Source organism: Leopardus geoffroyi, chromosome B3 (assembly GCF_018350155.1).
Source record: "Leopardus geoffroyi isolate Oge1 chromosome B3, O.geoffroyi_Oge1_pat1.0, whole genome shotgun sequence".
Taxonomy (NCBI): Eukaryota; Metazoa; Chordata; class Mammalia; order Carnivora; family Felidae; genus Leopardus; species Leopardus geoffroyi.
Genome location: NC_059337.1, coordinates 98401810 through 98422349, shown reverse-complemented (window position 1 = coordinate 98422349; position 20540 = coordinate 98401810). Strand labels below are relative to the sequence as shown.

The 20540-nt window shown below is 35.5% G+C and overlaps 1 protein-coding gene across 5 annotated transcripts in view; it reads left to right on the top strand.

Annotated features, from left to right (window-relative positions):
• MAP4K5 (mitogen-activated protein kinase kinase kinase kinase 5) overlaps positions 1 to 20540 on the top strand; it is a 117686-nt gene that overhangs the window by 29190 nt on the left and 67956 nt on the right. The window lies entirely within an intron of this gene.

Sequence of the window (20540 nt, the reverse complement as noted above, 5' to 3'; positions counted from 1 at the left end):
TCAACTCTGCCTCTAAAACATATCCTACATCTGTCTACTTCTCTTTATCATCTTCTCTACCCTCCTGGTCTCCCTGTTTCCTCTCCTACACCTCCCATCTGCCACCATCTAGTTTCCACAAGGCCACCGGAGTGATAGTGATCCTTTAAACACAAATCAGATCATAGTGCTCTCCTGCTTAAAACCTCGCTGAAGCTTTCAAATCCACTTAAAATAATATTCACATTTTTAACATTGCTTATAAAACCCTACATGATTTGCCTTGTCTACTCTGAGCTCATCATGTATCTTTTTCCTTTCTCTACTCTGCTTCCATTTTCTTTTTATTTGAACAGTCCAAAATTAAACTAAATCCTACCTGAAGTACTATGTTTAATGATCTTTTGAGGAGAAGGCTTCTGGTCATTTACATCTCATCTTAAAAGTCATGTCGTCAGAGGGACCCATTTCTGACTACCTAATCTAAAGGTAGCCCTTGTTATTTTAGTTCTCCGCATAGGACATGTGAGTGCCTGATGCTTTCCATATATATATTATATATTTGTGTAATAAATATAAATAAATATGTAGTAGTTTCTCTTGATTGTTTTATTTCAGCATCTGAAACAGTATAATATAGCGCATAGTAGGCATTCAGTAAATAGTTTTTGTAGAAATGAATATTATAAATGTCTTTCTTCTGCCTTTGAATAAGAATGGCCAATTGACTAGACTGATCAGAGTTGTCTGATACAATTTCAGCTTGCTATAAGAAGAAAGTCTAAGCTATTCCAGTGTTCTCCATGAGACCAACTGTTGTGTAGACTTACAGTGTAAAAAAAAAAAAAAAAAAAATGACCAGTTGACTAGATACAGAACTATTTATATCACACATTCTTCTTCTACCCTCAAAAGTCTATAGACATTTTCTCTGTGTATGTTAGGGAAAACTGTAAGGCCATCTTGGTACTTTTCCTCTGTAGGTCTTGCCTGATTGTTTGTGGCACTAATACTGCTTATCTTCTATAAGCTGTGATGTTCAGTTTTAGTATATGTGCTGCTGAAGCGAGCACTAAGCTGTGATATTCAGAAAATAAGGACTTAATATTTATTATATCTTCAGAGATCAATTTATGATTAATAGTAATTTTAGTAAATTTAGTAAATAACAACTATAAGTTTTTCTTATACTTTAAATATGCACTTTTCATTTTAGTAAATAGTTTCATTTGTTTTCATCATCTGTGCTTTAGAATTTTAGGAATTAATCTGTGACTGAGATTTTATTCATGGGGGTTGTTTCATTATATTTTATTTGTGAATTGTTTTCTTTTGTATTTTGCTTCTTTTTAAAAATGTTTTCATGTTGAGCACAGATTTATATATCCTTTTTTTTTTTTTTCAGGCATTTTTAGTAAAGCCAAAGTAGATGATGTCTTTCACATTTTTGGAACAGACTTAAGGGAATGATTAGGTAAAAAATATGATGGTATGCTAATGAATTTTCCCAGCATTCAGTTCAGATACGTCAAATAATTCTGGAGACAGCTGTATTTCAGAAATGAATTCTTCACTGAGCAGCTTTTTAAAAAATTGCACTAAAGCCAGTATAATGCAAAAGTGCTTCCTTGTATTGATATAACAGATGAGCTGGTTTAGAATTGTATTTAGACATGAAAAGATAATTATTTGCCAGTATGACTTAGAAAAACTTAACGTCTGTCTGGTAAAACATAAACAAGACTTTTTTTCTTAAGTAAATGATATTCCAGCTGTAAACTTAATAATACTTTTTACCCCAGGTGAAAATAGATTATTGAAGTTTATACTAATAGTAGAGTTCTGAATTTTATTACAGATTTACTGGCTTTCCTGGCACAATTTAATTTTATAATATATTTAAAATTTTACTGAAACAGATTGCTTTTGTAACTCTTTCTAATACTCATAAAAATTCTAAAGTGAAACTTAGAGTTAAAAATAATAATAGATTAGCACAGAAAAAAAATTTTTTTAATTAGCCACAAAATTAGTAGAAAAAGAAAATGTCAGCATTCCTTCCTATGTCTCTATATTTTTGTTGTCCCTTGTGTACACAGGCAAATGATTATTTTTAAGAATGATTAAATCATTTCTATGTATCATTAGAAATGTATTAAATATTTATTTAATATTTATTATTAAATAGTAGATACTTATTAAATATGGGCACCATCTTACAAATGGTGACATTCAAATAAAGTTGGACTTACTAGTGATTAGTATCGAAAATAAACAATACTGATGATACCATTTTGAGTTTTAGTTTCATTTTCCATCTCTTTGTTCAGACATAAGGACTGCCCTAGAAAAGCAGGCAGATATTATGATGATGCATGTCACCATGTTTTCCTGTCTGTGTCTGAATTTCAGCCTTCCCGCTAACTCATTTTACAGATGCACGTTTTGCTCAACAAGTCTGTAGCTAGTGGCAGCCGACAGCCAGAACAGAAGCAAGATTCCTGGGAAAGCTGGTCATCAGAATCCTACTTTCCCTTCCCCTCATTCTCTTCTCACATTACCTCTCATTTCTGGTGAAACTAAATAGTAGTATTTTAAAGTTATGCACATTATAGTTTGTTAAAAAACTTGAACAACTCAGTAGCAAAAATAATCCCAAATGATCTGATTTAAAAATGGGCAAAGGCTATGAATAGACATTTTTCCAAAGAATACATACAGATGGCCAACAGACACATGAAAACAGGTTCAGCATCACTAATCATCAGGGAAATGCAAATCAAAATCACAATGAGATATCACCTCACACCTGTTAGAATGACTCTTCTCAAAAAGATAAGAAGTATTGGTGAGGATGTGGGGAAAAGAGAACCTTGTGCACTGTTGGTGGAAATTAAACTGGTACAGCCACTCTGGAAAACAGTGTGGAGTTTCCTCAGAAAGTTAAAAATAGAAACCATCATATGATATAGCAGTTCCACTTCTGGATATTCATCCGAAGAAAATGAAGACACTAATTCAAAAAGATACATGCACCTCCATGCTCATTATGGCATTTTTTACAGTAGCCAAGATGTATATGGAAATAGCCTAAGTATGCATCCATAGATAAATGGGTAAAGAAGTTGTGTGTGTGTGTGTGTGTGTGTGTGTGTGTGTGTGTGTGTGTGTGAGAGAGAGAGAGAGAGAGAGAGAGAGAAAAGAATGAAGTCTTGCCATTTGAGACAACATGGATGGACCTAGAGGGTGTTAAGCTAAGTTCAATAAGTCAGAGAAAGACAAATGCCTTACGATCTCACAGGTGAAATCTAAATGAAAACAAAAACCAAGCTCATAGATACAGAGAACAAATTGGTGGCTGCCAGAGATGGGGGGGGGGGGGTAGGGATGGGGATAGGTGAAATTGGTAAAGGGAGCCAAAAGATACAAAATTCCAGTTATAAAATAAGTCATGAGATGTAAGGTACAGCATGGTGACTGTAGTTAGTAATACTATATTGCATATGTGAAAGTTGCTAAGAGAGTAAATCTTAAAAGTTCACATCACAAGAAAAAAATGTTGTAATTATTGACAAACATTAACTAGACTTATTGTGATCATTTTACAATATATACAAATATCAAATCATTATGTTGTACATCTAAAACTAATATAATGTTGTATGTCAGTTACATTTCAATTAAAACAAAGCAAAACTGTGAGCCTTGCTTACAACAATGGGATGTAATAAAATCATTGCCCAAGGTGATTAACGCATAATAATTGTGTTTGTTTATGTGCTTGTTTTTTAAAATGCTGAATTGGAAATGTTCATGAAACAATTCAGTATTTTAAAATAAAATGACAATTGTATTTCATAATTTAGTCAGTTTTCAAAATGAATAGGAATCTTTATCCTTTTTTTTAAGTTTAGTTTTGAGAGAGAGAGAGAATGCTAGCAGGGAGGGGCAGAGAGAGAGAGGGAGACACAGAATCCAAAGAAAGCCGGCTCCAGCACAGAGCTGTCAGCACAGAGCCCGCTGTGGGGCTTCATCCCATGAACCGTGAGATCATGACCTGAGCTGAAGTCAGATGCTTAACTGACTGAGCCACCCAGACACCCCAGAATCTTTATCTTTGAATAAATGTTTACCATTTTACTCAGTTTTTAAATAATACTTCATCTTGTTTCCTGGAAGTATAAGCAGAGCAAGTAAATTTTTAAAAAATCAAAAAGTATATAAAGATTTAAACAGCCGTCTTAGTTTGCCTTGTCAGTGTTCTCTTTTTAAATTTTGTTTAAGTTTATTCATTTTTGAGAGAGAGACAGAACATGAGCAGGAGAAGGGCAGAGAGCCAGAGCAGGCTCCCAGCTCCAAGCTGTCAGCACAGAGCCCGACGTGGGGCTCGAACTCACGAACTGCGAGATCATGGCCTGAACTGAAGTAGGACGCTTAACTGACTGAGCCACCCAGGTGTCCCTGCCTTGTTAATGTTCTTGAAAGAAAATCCCAAAGTAGGAGCTTTGTCCAAATAGGACACATGTCAGCTATTCTGGTTAAGTGGTATGTCTTTGCTTTTTAGTATTTAACTTCTGTTTTAAAATCTAAGAATTTTGATTTTTCAAAATTATCTGTGAAATTAAATATTAAGTTAATGTTACTTAATAAGTATCTTGTCTTTCCTCTTTGGAAAGTTCAAGTCTGAATTGGTGGAAAAGTTAAGTTGAGGTCCCAAATGCTACCAGTTTTTTTTTGGTGGGGGAGGGAAGCTTTAAATAATGGATACAGAAAGCTAATAAAGGCTAAATAGACATTTTTTGCCATTTTATAGGTAGAATTCACTTTGTAATGCTAGGGTACTCAATTTCAATTAGATCCCAGTTTGCTTCTTGAACACAAGATGATGTTGAAATGAAGATACTTTTTGTTACTATGTAATTTAAAAGGTGAAGGAACTTCAGTGTCTGATTCCAAATTTGTGAATTTAAAACTTACAGAGATTTTCCCTCTAGATGAGTTTTCAGAGTCTAAGAAAATTTTTTGTTAGAAATGACTGTTGTATTTACATTCTGTGTTCATTTTGCTCAGTGGAAAAAACTCCTTATTACCAACAAAAACAAATCAACAAAGTGTTGGAATATTATCTGACAGGATATTTAGCATTGAGTTAATCAGTTTTCTGGAAGTGATACTATTAATGTATTAGCTATACAGTAAAATCAGTTTTCCCTTTGGTATCTGTATTTCACATTGTTTTCATTTCATAAATGCAGAAACATATTTAGTACTTACCTGTGCAAAAAGCTTTTCCATTGCTAAGTATTATAAATATTAAGAGAGCTACTTTTTGTATTGTAATTTTATTATAAATGATACCAAAAGTTTTAGGTTACCAGATTTTATTTTTAAAGCACATAATTGAAAACAATACTTTTAAATATTTGAATATCCGACCATAGTGAAATGGTTAAATAAATTAGGCTATATTCACATAATTTTAAATTATTTTTATTATGATAAAAGTACCTGTTTTAAGCTTTACCATCTTAACCATTTTTAAGCTTATAGTTTAGTGATGTTAAATATATTTACATTGTTGTGAAACAGATCTCTGGAACTTTTTCATCTTATAGATTGAAAGTCCATATCCATTAAACAATAATTCCCTTGTTCCCCTTCCACCGGCTCCTGCTGACCACCATCTCCATTCTTTATTGATAATTTTGATTGCTTTAGATACCTCCTGTAATTGAAATCATACAGTGTTTGTCCTGTTGTGAGCAGCTTATTTCCCTTGGCGTAATATCCTTGAGGTTCATCCATGTTGCAGTATGTGACAGGATTTCCTTCCTTTTTTAAAGGCAGCATAGTATTCTGCTGTATGTATACGCTATGTTTGGTTTATCCATTTATCCATCTGTTGATGGACATTTGGGTTCCTTCTGTCTCTCAGCTATCATGATTCGTGCTGCTATGAACATGGGCATGCGAATATCTCTTTGATACTTGCTTTCAGTTTTTTTGGGGGGGGTATATACGTAGATGTAGGATTACTAGATGATATGGTAGTAAATTTTTAATTTTTTGAGGAACTGCCATGCTGTTTTCTGTAGTGATTATACCAGTGTGCAGTACCACCAATAGTACAGAATGGTTTCACCTTCTCCGTGTCCCTACTAACACTTGTTATTCTGGTTTTTTTTTAATAATAGCTTTCCTGATGGATGTGAGGTGACATCTCATGGTTTTGATTTACATTTCTCTGATGGTTAGTGATGTTGAGCATCTTTTTATATGCTTGTTGACCATATATCCTCTTTGGGGATATATCTATTCAAGTCTTTTGCCCATTTTTTAATTGGGTTATTTATTTTTTGTTGTTGAGTTGTAGGAATTTTTCGTATATTCTGGATATTAACCACTTACCAGATAAATGGTTTACAAATATTTTCACCCATTCCACAGGTTGTCTTTTCACTCTGTTGATTGTGTCCATGGATGAACAAAAATTTTTAAGTTTGACATAGTCCCATTCATCTACTTTTGCCTTTGTTGCTTGTGCTTTGGTGTCATATCTAAGAAAGCCTTGCCAAATCCAATGTCAGGAAGTTTTCCTCTAAGAGTTTTATAATTTTGGGTCTTACATTTTGATCTTTAATTCATTTTGAATTGGTTTTTGTACATATATGAGGGTCAAACTCCATTCTTTTGTATGAAGATACTCAGTTTTCCCAATACTATTTGTTGAAATGACTCTCTTTTCCTCTTTGAGTGGTCTTGGCACCCTTGTCAAAGATCATTTAACCGTAATTGTGTGGGTTTATTTTTGGGCTCTCCACTCTACCATTGATCTTTATGTCTGCCTTCACAAAGTAGCATGCTGTTGTTATTACTGTGGCTTTGTAATGTGTTTTGGAATCTGGAAGTGTGAGTTTTCCAACTTTGTCAAAATTATTTGTGATCCCTTGAGATTCCATATGAATTTTAAGATCATTTTTTCCCGTATCTCCCAAGAAAATGCTACTGCGATTTTGATACAGATTACATTGAATCTGTAGATTGCTTTGGGTATTTTATTGACATCTTAACAGTAGTAAATTATCTTATTCCTGAACATGGGCATCTTTAATTTCTTTCAGCAATGTTTTGTAGTTTTCAGTGTACTTTACCTCCTAGGTCATGTTCATTCCTAAGTATGTTATTCTTTTTGATGCTATTGTAAATAGAATTGTTTTCTTAATTTCCTTTTCTGATTGTTCATTATTAATGTATAGAAACACAACTGATTTTTTTGTGTTGAATTTGTATCTTACAGCTTTGCTGAATTTGTTTATTCTAAAAGTTTTTTTGTGGAATCTTTAGAGTTTTCTACATATAAGATCATATCATGTGCAAACCAATAATTTTACTTCTTCCTTTCCAATTTGGATGCCTTTTAAATGATTTTTAGTGACACAATGTTTACAAAATAGGTTGTGAGACTGTAGAGTAGGAGTCCCAATTTGTGTATATGGTGGGAGAAACCTTAAATATTTTATAGGACTGGAAAAAGACATCAAAATGTGAATAGTAAATGTCTTTGGATAGTGAATTTATGGGTAAATTTTATTTTATTCTGTATATTTTTCCACATTGACTAGACTATTGTAAGATAACAATATTAATGTGATGCAATAATATGAAATAAAAGAGAAGTTTTATTTACTTTTAAAGTAATTTCCATTATTGATACCCATATAGAACTAGACATGTTTCTGATAGTTTCCTGTGAATATTTATTAATAGAAGATTAAAGTAGGAAATATGAACAGTACTTTTAGTGGAAATACGAAAGATAGGAAAAGCATAAACCAATTGTTATTTGCTGAAATAACGATTGGTAAATCTTGTTTCAATTTTTGTGGAAATATTAAAATATGCTAAACTTAGTGAAAGTTCAATATGTAACATTAAAGAATATTTTGATGGTATTAGTCAAGGTTATAGCCCTCTCCAAAACATGGTCACATGAAGGAACAGAGTTTTTAGGGGTTTAAGAGACAGAATAGGTTTGGGGCTCTGGAGATAAATTGCTAGGGTTCTAAACATTGTCCACCACTTAATAACTGCATAACTCCAGACAGGTTACTAGGAATTATAATAGTGGTTCTATTAAGGGAAGGAGGGTGGATGAAAATCACCTGTGGAACATTTAAAAAATAAACATTCCTACCTTCAAAAACTCCACCTTCAGAATATATCCAGACTTAATTTTCTTATCACTTTCTTTGCTGCCACTTTGGTCTAAGCCACTTCAACCTTAGCATGAGTTATCTCAATGATCATTCTGCTTTAGGCCTTATGATATCAACACCCCCCCAACTTTTTCCCTCCCCACCCCCCTTAGGCTATATTGAATCTGTTCTCAACACAGCAACCAGAGCAATCCTTCTGAAACCAAGATACTATACTCTATTGCTCAGAAATCTCAGAGGCTTGCATCTTGCTTGGATTAAAGTCCAAGGTCCTTATGATAATGGCTGAAAAGGCTATTTTTGATCTGGCCTTCTAATCCTTCACTCATCTCATCTTCTACCACTGTTGTGGTTCACTTCAGAAACACTGGGCTTCTCTCTGTTTTCTAATGTGCCAGACACACTCCTGCTTTAAAACTTGTATATTTGCTGTTCCTTATGTCTAGAATACTATTCTCATAGGGATCTATTTGACCTACTTCTTCACTACATTCATCTATATCCTCAAATACTATATATATCTTATATATCCTATATATATATGGATATATATATACACACACTAAATGTATATATTGTAGCCTATAAATACTATATATATCCTATATACTCAAATACTATGTGTGTGTGTGTGTGTGTGTGTGTGTGTGTGTGTGTGTGTATATATATATACACTCTATATTCTCAAATGCTATATATATTCTGTCTAGGATATATATATGCCATATATATATATATATATATATATATATATATATATATGCTATGTATATATGTGCCATATGTGTATGTGTGTGTGTGTATACACACACATATATCCTATACTATATCACAATACTATATATATTCCATATAGGATATATATATATAGTATTTGAGGATATATATATTCTATATAGGATATCCTATATACAGGATATATATATATATATATATATATATATATATATATATATCCTATACTATATCACAATACTATGTATATTCTATATAGGGTATGTATAGTATTTGAGGCTGTAGAGTATATATAGTATTTGAGTATATAGGATATTATATAGTATTATAGGATAGTATAAGATAGCATATATCCTATATATATATATCCTATATCCTACTATTCTCACAGGGATCCATTTGACCTACTCCCTCACTATATTCATCTGTATTCCTCAAATATCACCCTACTAGAAAGGGCTTTCCAACCATTCAGTCTATGTAAAATGCACTTAACTCCTTCATTCTGTGTTCCTGAGGTTTGGTTAACTTTTCTTCTTAGCACTTATCACTACTTGACACGTATTTATTTGTTTAACTTTCTGACACCCACCCAGAGAGCAAGTGTTTTGTCTGTTTTTGTTTGCTTTTTACTAATACATTCCTAGTGCCTAGCAGGGTCAGCACCCAATAAATGTTACATGCCTGCCTTATGTATAATGCTAGCATTACTTTCGTACCAAAACCAAAGGCAGTACAAAAAACAAAACAAAACAAAAACTACAGACCCATGTCTCTCATAATCGTAGATGCAAAAACCCTCCACAAGATATTAGAAAATCAAATCTTAAGGACATTTTGAAGAGTATATCTAGGTACTTGCAAAAGCTTTAGTAGTAGCAGGTACATTCTTTGTATATTTGTTGGTCCAGGACTTTGACTTTCCTTTTCTTGAGTAGATGTTACAATAGTAGTTTTTAAATTTACTAGGCATGTTTGGGGTACCTGGATGGCTCAGTCAGTTGAGTGTCCAACTTCGGCTCAGGTCATGATCTCGGAATGTGAGTTCGAGCCCCGCATCAGGCTCTGTGCTGACAGCTCAGAGCCTTGAGCCTGCTTCGGATTCTCTGTCTCCCTCTCTCTCTACCCCTCTCCTGCTCATGCTCTGTCTCTCTCTCTCTCTCTCTGTCAAAAATAAAAATAAACATTAAAAAATTTTTTTTTAAATTTACTAGGCATGTTTAGAGATTTTTGTCCATGCATAAAACAAAAAGAGTAGAGAATGAGATTTTCCTGGAGCAAATAACCAGGAATTAGATGATAGAAATGAGTAAGCAGATTAAGGAAAATAGATGTATTTGTGAGAAAGAAAGATTGCCTGATATGGAATTAACTGTCAGAAGAGGGTGAGACAGAAATTATATATATGCATGTTCATCACCCTCTTTCCTTCCCACCACCCAAAGGAGTGAAGAAAAGTAGTGCAAAAGAAGTATATATGTGTATATATTTCTATATACACTTCTATATATATTCTATATATACTTCTATGTGTATATGTTTATATTTATGTAAATGTATTTAATATATTAATATATATTTAAAAATCAGATAATTATGTATACCAGCAGCCAAACGTTAAAGTTGTCTGACAGGTTTGCTCTTCTCCAAAACAAAGAATGAGGATGCATCATCTTGGAGTAGAATAGTTGTGTCAATATAAGTGGCTGTTGTTACAAACTTTATAAATCAGGTACTTATAACTCGGAAAATACTTATCCAAACAGCATTACTTAAAACAGTATTTCTGAAACTTGCCTGATGTTAGGAATCTCCTGAAGATTCTGATTCACAAAGTAGAGAGTGAGCCTAGGAATCTATAATTACTAGGTGATTTTATGATTAGTTAAGAATGGAAAAATAGTACTTTAAAACATCCAATTTGGGGGATGCCTGGGTGGCTTGGTCAGTTAAGCATTCACCTTCGGCTCAGGTCATGATCTCACAGTTTGTGAGTTTGAGCCCCGCATCGGGCTCACTGCTATCAGCACAGAGCCTGCTTCAGAGCCTCTGTCCACCCCCCACCCTGCCCCCACCCACTCTTGCATACTCTCTCTCCCTCTCTCAAAAATAAACATTTAAAACTTTAAAAAAAATAAAAAAAATAAAATATCCAATTTCAAATTTTAATGGGATAAAACTAGTAAGTCTAATACATAGTCTTTTTTTTTTTTTTTTTTTTTGCGTTTTAAGATTTATTGTATAAGCTCAAAGTGCATTCTCAAGAGAAAAAAACAACTGTGCTTTGAATAATTTGAACAAGTTAAAGCAACAACTTCTTTAGTACAGTGGTTTGATAATTCTAATAAAAAGTACATTTTAGCTGTCCTCCAGAGTTTGTTTTCATGTTACTTATAAAAAAGCGAAAACAATTGCTTTACTTACTCATTTTCAGAATTGATACATTAAAAGCTATAGAAAAAAATAATTAGATTTTACCTTTTAATTGCTCCATAGCCAATACCTTACCTAATCTTACTACTGCTAAAAAACACAAAACAGGGTAGATTAAAAGTTTCTAATCTTTTAAAATACACCAATTCAGTAGAAATAATAGTAACACACTTCTATGGTACTTAATATGTATGTTAGAAATATCAAGTTAATTCTCAAAATAATCCTCTGTGATTTTATTATATCCTCATTTATGGGTGAGGAAACAGATACAAAGAGCTTGAGTGTCTTGTAAGAAAGTGAAGAATAATCAAATTCTAAAAACCTAGAGAAATAGGCAGGAGGACACTGGGGCTGGCTTAAATCTTGAGGAAACTTTTTTGAACCAAATAAAATTGTGATTTGCCTTTTACATCCTTCACAGAGGGCAATAGGGATAGGAGACAAAGTCCAACACCCATCCTAGGTGAAGAATCACTACCCTGCAAAAACCCCAAAAGGCTTTTAGTATGGGTAAACTAGAAATAAACTTGCCCATTGCCCAATGACTATCAAAAAAATATTGCCTGTCTTGAATTGGGAGTCGCACTGTGTGTGGCTTTAAAAACCTTAGTTTTTCAGTTTGTCTCCTAGGGTAGCACACTCAGCCACCTAGCAGAAACAAGTGTAGTTTCTCAACTTTGACCCAAGCTTCAAAGAATTCCAATAGATAAAGTTCCAAGAAATAAGAGTTCAAAGTCAAAAATCACAGAAGACACAAGGAATTAAGGTACCTTGAGCAAGAGCCAGCAGAAACAACAACAGAACATGAAGACATCAGGTTTTGGAATTATATACTCAATATATGATATGATTAGGTAAATTAAAAAGTCATGAAAATATGAGTAAAAAGTAAACTTTTGGAAGGAGCAGATTTTTATTTTATTTTATTTTATTTATTTACTTATTTACTTATTTATTTATTTATTTATCACCCCCCCCCACCCCCATCAACCTTCAGTTCTGTTTTTTTTTTTTTTTTTTTTTTTTAATTTTTTTTTTCAACGTTTATTTATTTTTGGGACAGAGAGAGATAGAGCATGGACGGGGGAGGGTCAGAGAGAGGGAGACACAGAATCGGAAGCAGGCTCCAGGCCCTGAGCTGCCAGCACAGAGCCCGACGCGGGGCTCGAACTCACGGACCGCAAGATCGTGACCTGGCTGAAGTCGGGCGCTTAACCGACTGCGCCACCCAGGCGCCCCCAGTTCTCAGTTTTTAAGAGTTTCTTAGTTTGCCTCCCTCCCTCTCTAACTTTTCTTTCCCTTCCCCTCCCCCATGGTCTTCTCTTAAGTTTCTCAGGATCCACTCAAGAGTGAAAACATATGGTATCTGTCTTTCTCTATATGACTTATTTCACTTAGCATAACACTCTCCAGTTCCATCCACGTTGCTACAAAAGGCCATATTTCATTCTCATTGCTACGTAGTATTCCATTGTGTATATAAACCACAATTTCTTTATCCATTCATCAGTTGATGGACATTTAGGCTCTTTCCATAATTTGGCTATTGTTGAGAGTGCTGCTATAAACATTGGGGTACAAGTGCCCCTATGCATCAGCACTCCTGTATCCCTTGGGTAAATTCCTAGTGGTTCTATTGCTGGGTCATAGGGTAGATCTATTTTTAATTTTTTGAGGAACCTCCACACTGTTTTCCAGAGCGGCTGCACCAGTTTGCATTCCCACCAACAGTGCAAGAGGGTTCCTGTTCAGGAGCAGATTTTTAAAACAACCAAATTGATCTTCTAGAAATGAAAAATCATTACAAATTTAACATTCAACAGATGTAACAAGTTAGACATAGCTGAAGAGGCAATGAAGAAACTGTGCAAAATATAGCAAGCACAGAGAAGCAGATAAAAAATAAGAAAATGTAAAATACATGGAAGATAGAGTGAAAAGATTTAACTGAGATCTAATCAGAGTAGGGATACATTTGGGCAAAGGGAATGTTTGAAGCATTTATTGTGAAAAATTTTCCAGAACTGACAGGAAACACCAAATATTTAAGAATTCCAACCAGAAAAAAAATTTTTTTTTAAAGTGCACATTTGCATATGTCATGGTGAAACTGCAAAATACTGAAGACAGAAAATCTTTAAATCAACTAGAGAAGACATTATAGAAGAAGGACTATTAAGACTTAACAGTGACTTACCAAAACAATGAAGGTAGAAGACAGTGGATATCTTCAAAGAACTAAGAGGACTATAAACCTAGAATTGTACATCCAATGAAGATAACCTTTTAATAATGAAGGCAGGATAAAGGCATTTTCATACAGAAGCTAACCATGTTTGTCACCAATAGAACCTCACTAAAGGAAATTCTAAAAGATAAACATTAAGCAGAAGGAATGTGATACCAGATGGTAAGTCTGAGATGCAAAAAGTAAGAAGAGCAAAGAAAGTGATTAAATATGAGTAAATCTCAAAAAACTAAAGCATACCTATATACAAAATGATAATGAAGATGATCTTTGCGAGAAAAGAACTAATATTCTGGCCAACAATAGAATGAGTTGGGAACAAGTAATAGAGTTAAAGCATTCCAATGTTATTGTATTGTTTGAAAGGGGGAGTAAAGATAGGAATTATATGTAGCCTTTACCAAGGAAAATATGCACATTAAAGTTTCTAGGGTAACTTCTGAAGAATAGAAATAGCTTCTTTCCCAAACTGTTAGTGGGCGGTGAGTGGGTGTGGGAGAAAAAAACAAAACCAACCAACCAAACAAAAAACTCTAGCTTTTGAATATATTCCCTAGAAGTCAACAGTTATTCCTGGATTTAATCTCTTCCTTGCTCTGACTTATATAGTTTTTAGCTCATGCTGTGTTGACATTCTAATCATAGGCCACACCTCAATAGGGAGTCCACTCCTTAACAGAGTTGATTGTACTTCTTTTGCTGGAAAGAGGAACATTACAGTAAATATATTGCCAGGGGCCTGGGAATTATCTGATCTACTCCCAGATATTCCCATTCCACTTGTCAGGCCCCCCCCCCTTTTTTTTAAACCTATGCAGTTGCAAAGTCAGCTGAGGGTATGATGTCATGATTCAGCAGTTCCAAAGATGACTTTCTGATTTGGGCTGTTAGGATTTCATAATGGTGCTTTTTCTCTCTCTATGCCTTGGGCCAGATGTTCTAGAAATTAGCATTGTCCTTTTATTGCTGTGTTGCTAAAGGAACCATACTATAGCTCAACTCTAAGCCCTTTAAATTGCTGTAGATCAGCAGCTGCTCATGTAATTATAGATACTGGTTTAATTGATGACCTCAGTATTAAATCCATGATTTGCTACCATGTTATTTGAGGGAGCATGCAGTGAATCTTACTGCTGCCTTTCATTTTGTCACAACCAGATTTTTAATACCTAATACCTTCCCTTCTTTCTTATTTTTTGAGGGGGCATGATTAAAAGGGGGCTTTTAATCATTTCCCAAGTTCTATCTTTTAGGACCTGTTTGGTTACAAGAAACCCTTAAAAGAATATTGAATCCAGGTATAATCCAGAGGACTCTTACACAAAGAGTGCAACCAGTTTACTCCTGTTTATTTCCAGAATGTGAATGCCTGTGCTTTTTATGTCAACCAGTGCGTCCTATATAGTTCTAGTGTATTGCCTTCCAAGGCTTCTCTTCTTTCCTTATGTTTTTAGAAATGCCTTAAGTGTGGTGTTAACAGAAGTCCAACCTGATCCTAATCTTAATGGACTGATTATAGCAGAAGTAGCTGGTAGCTGAATAAACACTGACATTAGCTAATTATATTCAAAACTAAGAAGCTGAAAGCAAAAATCAACCACCTAAGTGACCCCAGGTATTAAGGCTACATTTTTTTTTATACAGTAGTCTGCTGGGGGGAATGGGCTGCTCAATCCACTTAAAAACTGTAGTTTAGGGGTACCTGGGTGGCTCAGTCAGTTAAGCGTTCAACTCTTGATTTTTGGCTCGGGTCATGATCTTGCAGTTTGTGAGTTCGAGCCTCAAGTCGGGCTCTGCACTGTCAGTGTAGAACCTGCTTGGGATTCTCTCTTACCACCCCCTCGCTGCCCCTCCCCCCCTCAAAATAAGTAAATAAACTTTAAAAACAAAACTTAAAAAAATGGTAGTTTAGGGTTGTAGTATGATGATAGACAGGAGGTGGCTTAGGAACAAGGGACAGCAGTAGAGTTTCTCCCTCTTTAAAACTTGGGTTTTAGGACATTGCAGTGCTTGTTGCCCTTATTACCAAATCTATCCTTGAATATTAGCCTTGCAACACTGGTAGAGGTTGCAATCACTGCGCTGGTGGTCACTGAACATTCTAACTGGGAACCCTAATGCAACACTTAAAAAAATTAAAAATGCAAATCCCAGTGTCAGTACCATCTAGAACCAGAATGAAATAACCAATACCTGCACTGTCCATTTCTTCTTTATAGCTACCTTCCAGGGTTCAGGCCAATCTTAAGAGTACTAAGAAACAGGACTCGTTCCAGTGTCAACCATCCCAGACACACAGCCTCCATCCTTCTCTCGTGGGATCACTTTTTTGGCTAAAGAGGGCCACTCTTTTCCTAGGAGTATCAGGCTGAGTTCCTTAAGACAGCCAGCCAGCCAGACATAATCACCCACCCTTAAAAGAGTCTAAGGTTATAACTTTCTGGTCTCGGTGATCAGCTATCTGATCCAGCTGTCTCTGCCTGTGCTTTGGCACACATTCAAGCTCTAGTGGATCTTTCCCTTCCTATATAAAGATGTACTCATAAGCCAGGTTTTCAGTACATCTCTAGTAACCTTAGCCACCGTCATTCATAGACTCTAATATTCCACTTTTAATGTGATTCTGCTGATTACCAATGACTTAGTCTCCATGGTTCAAATTTTACAGAGACCAAATATAATTAGCTCATCTCATTTCTTTTAGGTCAGTTGTCCACCTCTGTGCCTTCAGCAAGTAGAAGATCACATGACACAAATTGTAGTTCTTGATGCATAGAGGTCAGTTTTCTTAGGAGGGCTATGGAGAGGCTGCCAGAGGTTAGTCCCTTAGAAAATAAGTGTCATTAACACAAATAGAAAGTCCAAAGAGAAAATTGATTTTTAAAAGAAGATACTGGTATCTTGGGACATATTAAATTCAGGGGGCTAGCAAGACCTCCAGAAGGAAATAACAGGTACTTAGTCAAAACTGCAGACATGGGGCTCTGTATTTCTCAGCTAGTCTCATCTTCACATTGCCTAAGTATGAAGAATAAAACTTCTCTTTTTTGAGAAAATAAACTCCTCAAAACCCATTTATACATGAACAACAGAGCTGGAACCTCTAGGCCTGAAGCGTCTGAATCCAGTGGATTTTATGGTATATTTCAAGGAAAGGAAACAGTAGTCTGGCATCACCCAATCAGAAGAATAAAATAAACCCCAATTTAGATCATTTTGAAGAAGCTGATATAAGCCATCAAAGAATAGCTACTTCTGTAATAAATAACTACATTTAGCTTATCTGCCTTTCAGGATAGACTACAGAAATATTATCTTTATGTAAGTCTGTTCCATGGTACAGTTTCAATTCAAAGAAGATTCTAACCCCTTTGGATTAAATCTTAAGACAATGGTGAATCAGATATATGAAGAATATATTCAAAAATAGAGTTTATTCACTAAATATATCAGAGAAGCCGCAGTCCTCAAACATGAGTTATTAATGACCTATTCTTGTGAACTCTAGTTTCCATCTACAACTGTAAAAAACTGTTGCTTAGCCTCACCAAGGCCCCACATAGCTCACATAGCTTCTGCTGAGACCACAGTTGTGGGGTGGACCTCATCTAAATTTCCCCAGGAAATAGTGGTTTATTATTAGTATTAGTTCAGCCATACTATTGGCTTTTATAAGTCAGTTTAAGAATTTAGACACCATTAAGAAGTTAGGCATCATACCAGGTGTTATATATAGGGGATGAATCACTGATTATAGTACTATATGCTAACTAGGATGTAAATTAAAAATAATTAAAATTAAAAAAATAAAAGGACTTCACTGGAAAAACACAATTTTTTTTAATGTTTATCATTTTTGAGAGAGAGAGGGAAAGACAGAGAGCAAACCGGGAAGGGGCAGAGAGAGAGGGAGACACAGAATCAGAAGCAGGCTCCAGGCTCTGAGCTGTCAGCACAGAGCCTGATGCAGGGCTCAAATTCACAGACCGCGAGATCATGACCTGAGCTATATATAACCCAACTGACTGAGCCACCCAGGCGCCCTGGAAAAAAAAACCTTCATATTATCTGTGGCTCTGCTCCCTTCCAGGGGCACAGGCAGTGGAAATTGCCCATATGCAATTTTGTGTGTTCTGAAAAATGGTACAAATATGGTTTAAAATGATCATAAGAGGGGCACCTAGGCCCCTGGGTGGCTCCGTTGAGCGTCCGACTTCAGCTCAGGTCGTGGTCTCGCAGTTCATGAGTTCAAGCCCTACATCGGGCTCGCTGCTGTCAGCACAGAGCCTGCTTCAATCCTCTGTCACCCTCTCTCTCTCTGTCCAGCACCCATTTGCACTCTCAAAAATAATAAAGAAAGAAAAACATTTAAAAATAAAAAAATAAAATAAAATCATAAGCATGTTTAGGCTACTGAGATGAAACATATTCTGTTTAAAATTTTATAAAAAAAACAAAAAAGAAGTTAGGCATCATTTGTGAAGTTACTCCTGTGAGAAAATCTGTTCTAAATTCCAGACTTAACTGAAGCATTTTCAGGACAGTTCACATATGACTTCTGTGCACATTTAAAAGTGAGTAGACTGAGGGGCGTCTGGGTGGCTCAGTTAAGCGTCCAATTTCGGCTCAGGTCATGAGTTTGTGAGTTCGAGCCCTGCATCAGCCTCTGTGCTGACAGCTCGGAGCCTGGAGCCTACTTCAGATTCTGTGTTTCCCTTTCTCTCTCTGCTCCTAGCCTGCTCATACTCTCTCTCTCTCAAAAATAAACATTAAAAAAAAAAAAACAAAAAAAAAAACGAGTAGACTGAAATCCAAAGAGTAGTATATATTAACAAAGTTAGGTGATTCTTTACTCTTCTTTCATGTGTAATTCAGAGCTTCCTAATAAAGTGAAGGATAAACTAGAATCTAGTGTGCTTGTTGGAGATTAGCATGTGTAAAGAATGTTTTAATGCTGTAATGGAAAAGGCACAAGTAGAGGAGTGAGATACAAGGAGAAACAATATTCTGGTGCCCAGGAGCAGACAAAGACAGTCTGTGCACCTTGGTGAGCAGGCTTTTTACTGTAATTTGCAGGATTTACTCCCTACTTCTACATAAATTGATAATGGGAAACACAGATCATCATCTGTTTTAGATTATCTCCATTAAGCCCCTTCTACTGGCAGATGGTTATGAAATAGGGTGTTTTGTTTTTGTTTTTGTTTTAGAGTGAAACCTTGCCTTTTACAACAACATGGATGGATCTAGAGGGTACAATGCTAAGTGAAATAAGTCAGAGAAAGACAAATACCATATAATTTCACTCATATCTGGAATTTAAGAAATAAATGAACAAAGAAACAAAAAAAACAGACTTAACTGTAGAGACAAACTGATGGTTACCAGAGGGGAGGTGGGTGACATAGGTGAAAGGGATTAAGAGCACAGTTACCATGATGAGCAGTGAGTAATGTATAGAATTGTTGAATCACTATATTGTATACCTGTGTATAGAATTGTTCAATCACTGTGTTGTATACCTGAAACTAACATAATGCTGTATGTTAGCTATAATTAAGATAAAAACTTGAAAAAAAGAGACTACTGTACAAAATGAAGTTTGATGGTACGGTGACAATACCATTTTAGGTGGTGTTCCCATAATAATTACGAAATTCCCATATCTAACCTGTATTTCATTTTTTTAATTTATTTTTTTTTAATGTTTATTATTTTGAAGGACAGAGCGAGTGAGATACAGAAACCACTAGCCGGGAAGGGGCAGAGAGAGAGGGAGACAGGATATGAAGCAGGCTCCAGGCCCTGAGCTCTTAGCACAGAGCCGGATGTGGGGCTTGAACTCACTGAGAGATCATGACCTGAGCCAAACTCAGATGCTTAACCAACTGAGCCACCCAGGCATTCCTAACAAGTATTTCATTTTGTTAACTTTTCCTGTATAACTCAAACAAGTTTGTGATAAATTGGCAAACGTGAATAAATTGGTGATAAATTTGTGATAAACGTGATAAATTGGCAAACAAGTTTGTGATAAATTGGCAAATATGAATAAGAAGAAAGCAAAATTACTTTTTTTTAATGTTTATTTTTTAGAGAGCTTGTGAGCGGGGGAGGGGTGAGAGTGGGGGACAGAAAATCCGAAGTGGGCTCTGTGCTGACAGCAGACAGCCGATGTGGGGCTCAAACTCACCAACTGCGAGATCATGACCTGAGCTGAAGTCAAGACGCTTAACCAATTGAACCACCCAGGTGCCCCTACTTTTTTTTTTTTTAATTTAAATTTTAGTTAACATGCAGTGCAGTATTGGTTTCAGGAGTAGAATTCACTGATTCACCACTTCCATACAACACCCAGTGCTCGTCACCAGTGCTCTCCTTAATACCCATCTAGCCCATCTCCTACCCACCTCCCTCCATCAACCTTCAGTTCTCTATTGTTAAGAGTCTCTTGTGGTTTGTTTCCCTCTCCTCTCCCTCCCCCTCAACTCCCCATATGTACATCTGTTTTGTTTCTTAAATTCTGCGTGTCAGTGAAGTAAAAAAAAAATACAGGCTCGAAGGGGTACATTCACCCCAATGTTTATAGCAGCATTATCAACAATAGCCAAACTATGGAAAGAGCCCAGCTGATGAATGGATAAAGAAAATGTGGTATATATACAATGGAATATTACTTAACCATCAAAAAGAATGAAATCTTGGGCACCTGGGTGGCTCAGTTGTTAAGTGTCCGACTTTTGATTTTGGCTCAGGTCATGATCTCATGGTTCTTGGGATCAAGCCCTGTGTTAGACTCTGTGCTGACAGCACAGAACCTGCTTGGGATTCTCTCTCTCTCTCTCTCTCTCTCTCTCTCTCACCTTACCCTGCTCACGTGCTCTCTCTCTCTCTCTCTCTCTCAAAATAAATAAACACTAAAAACA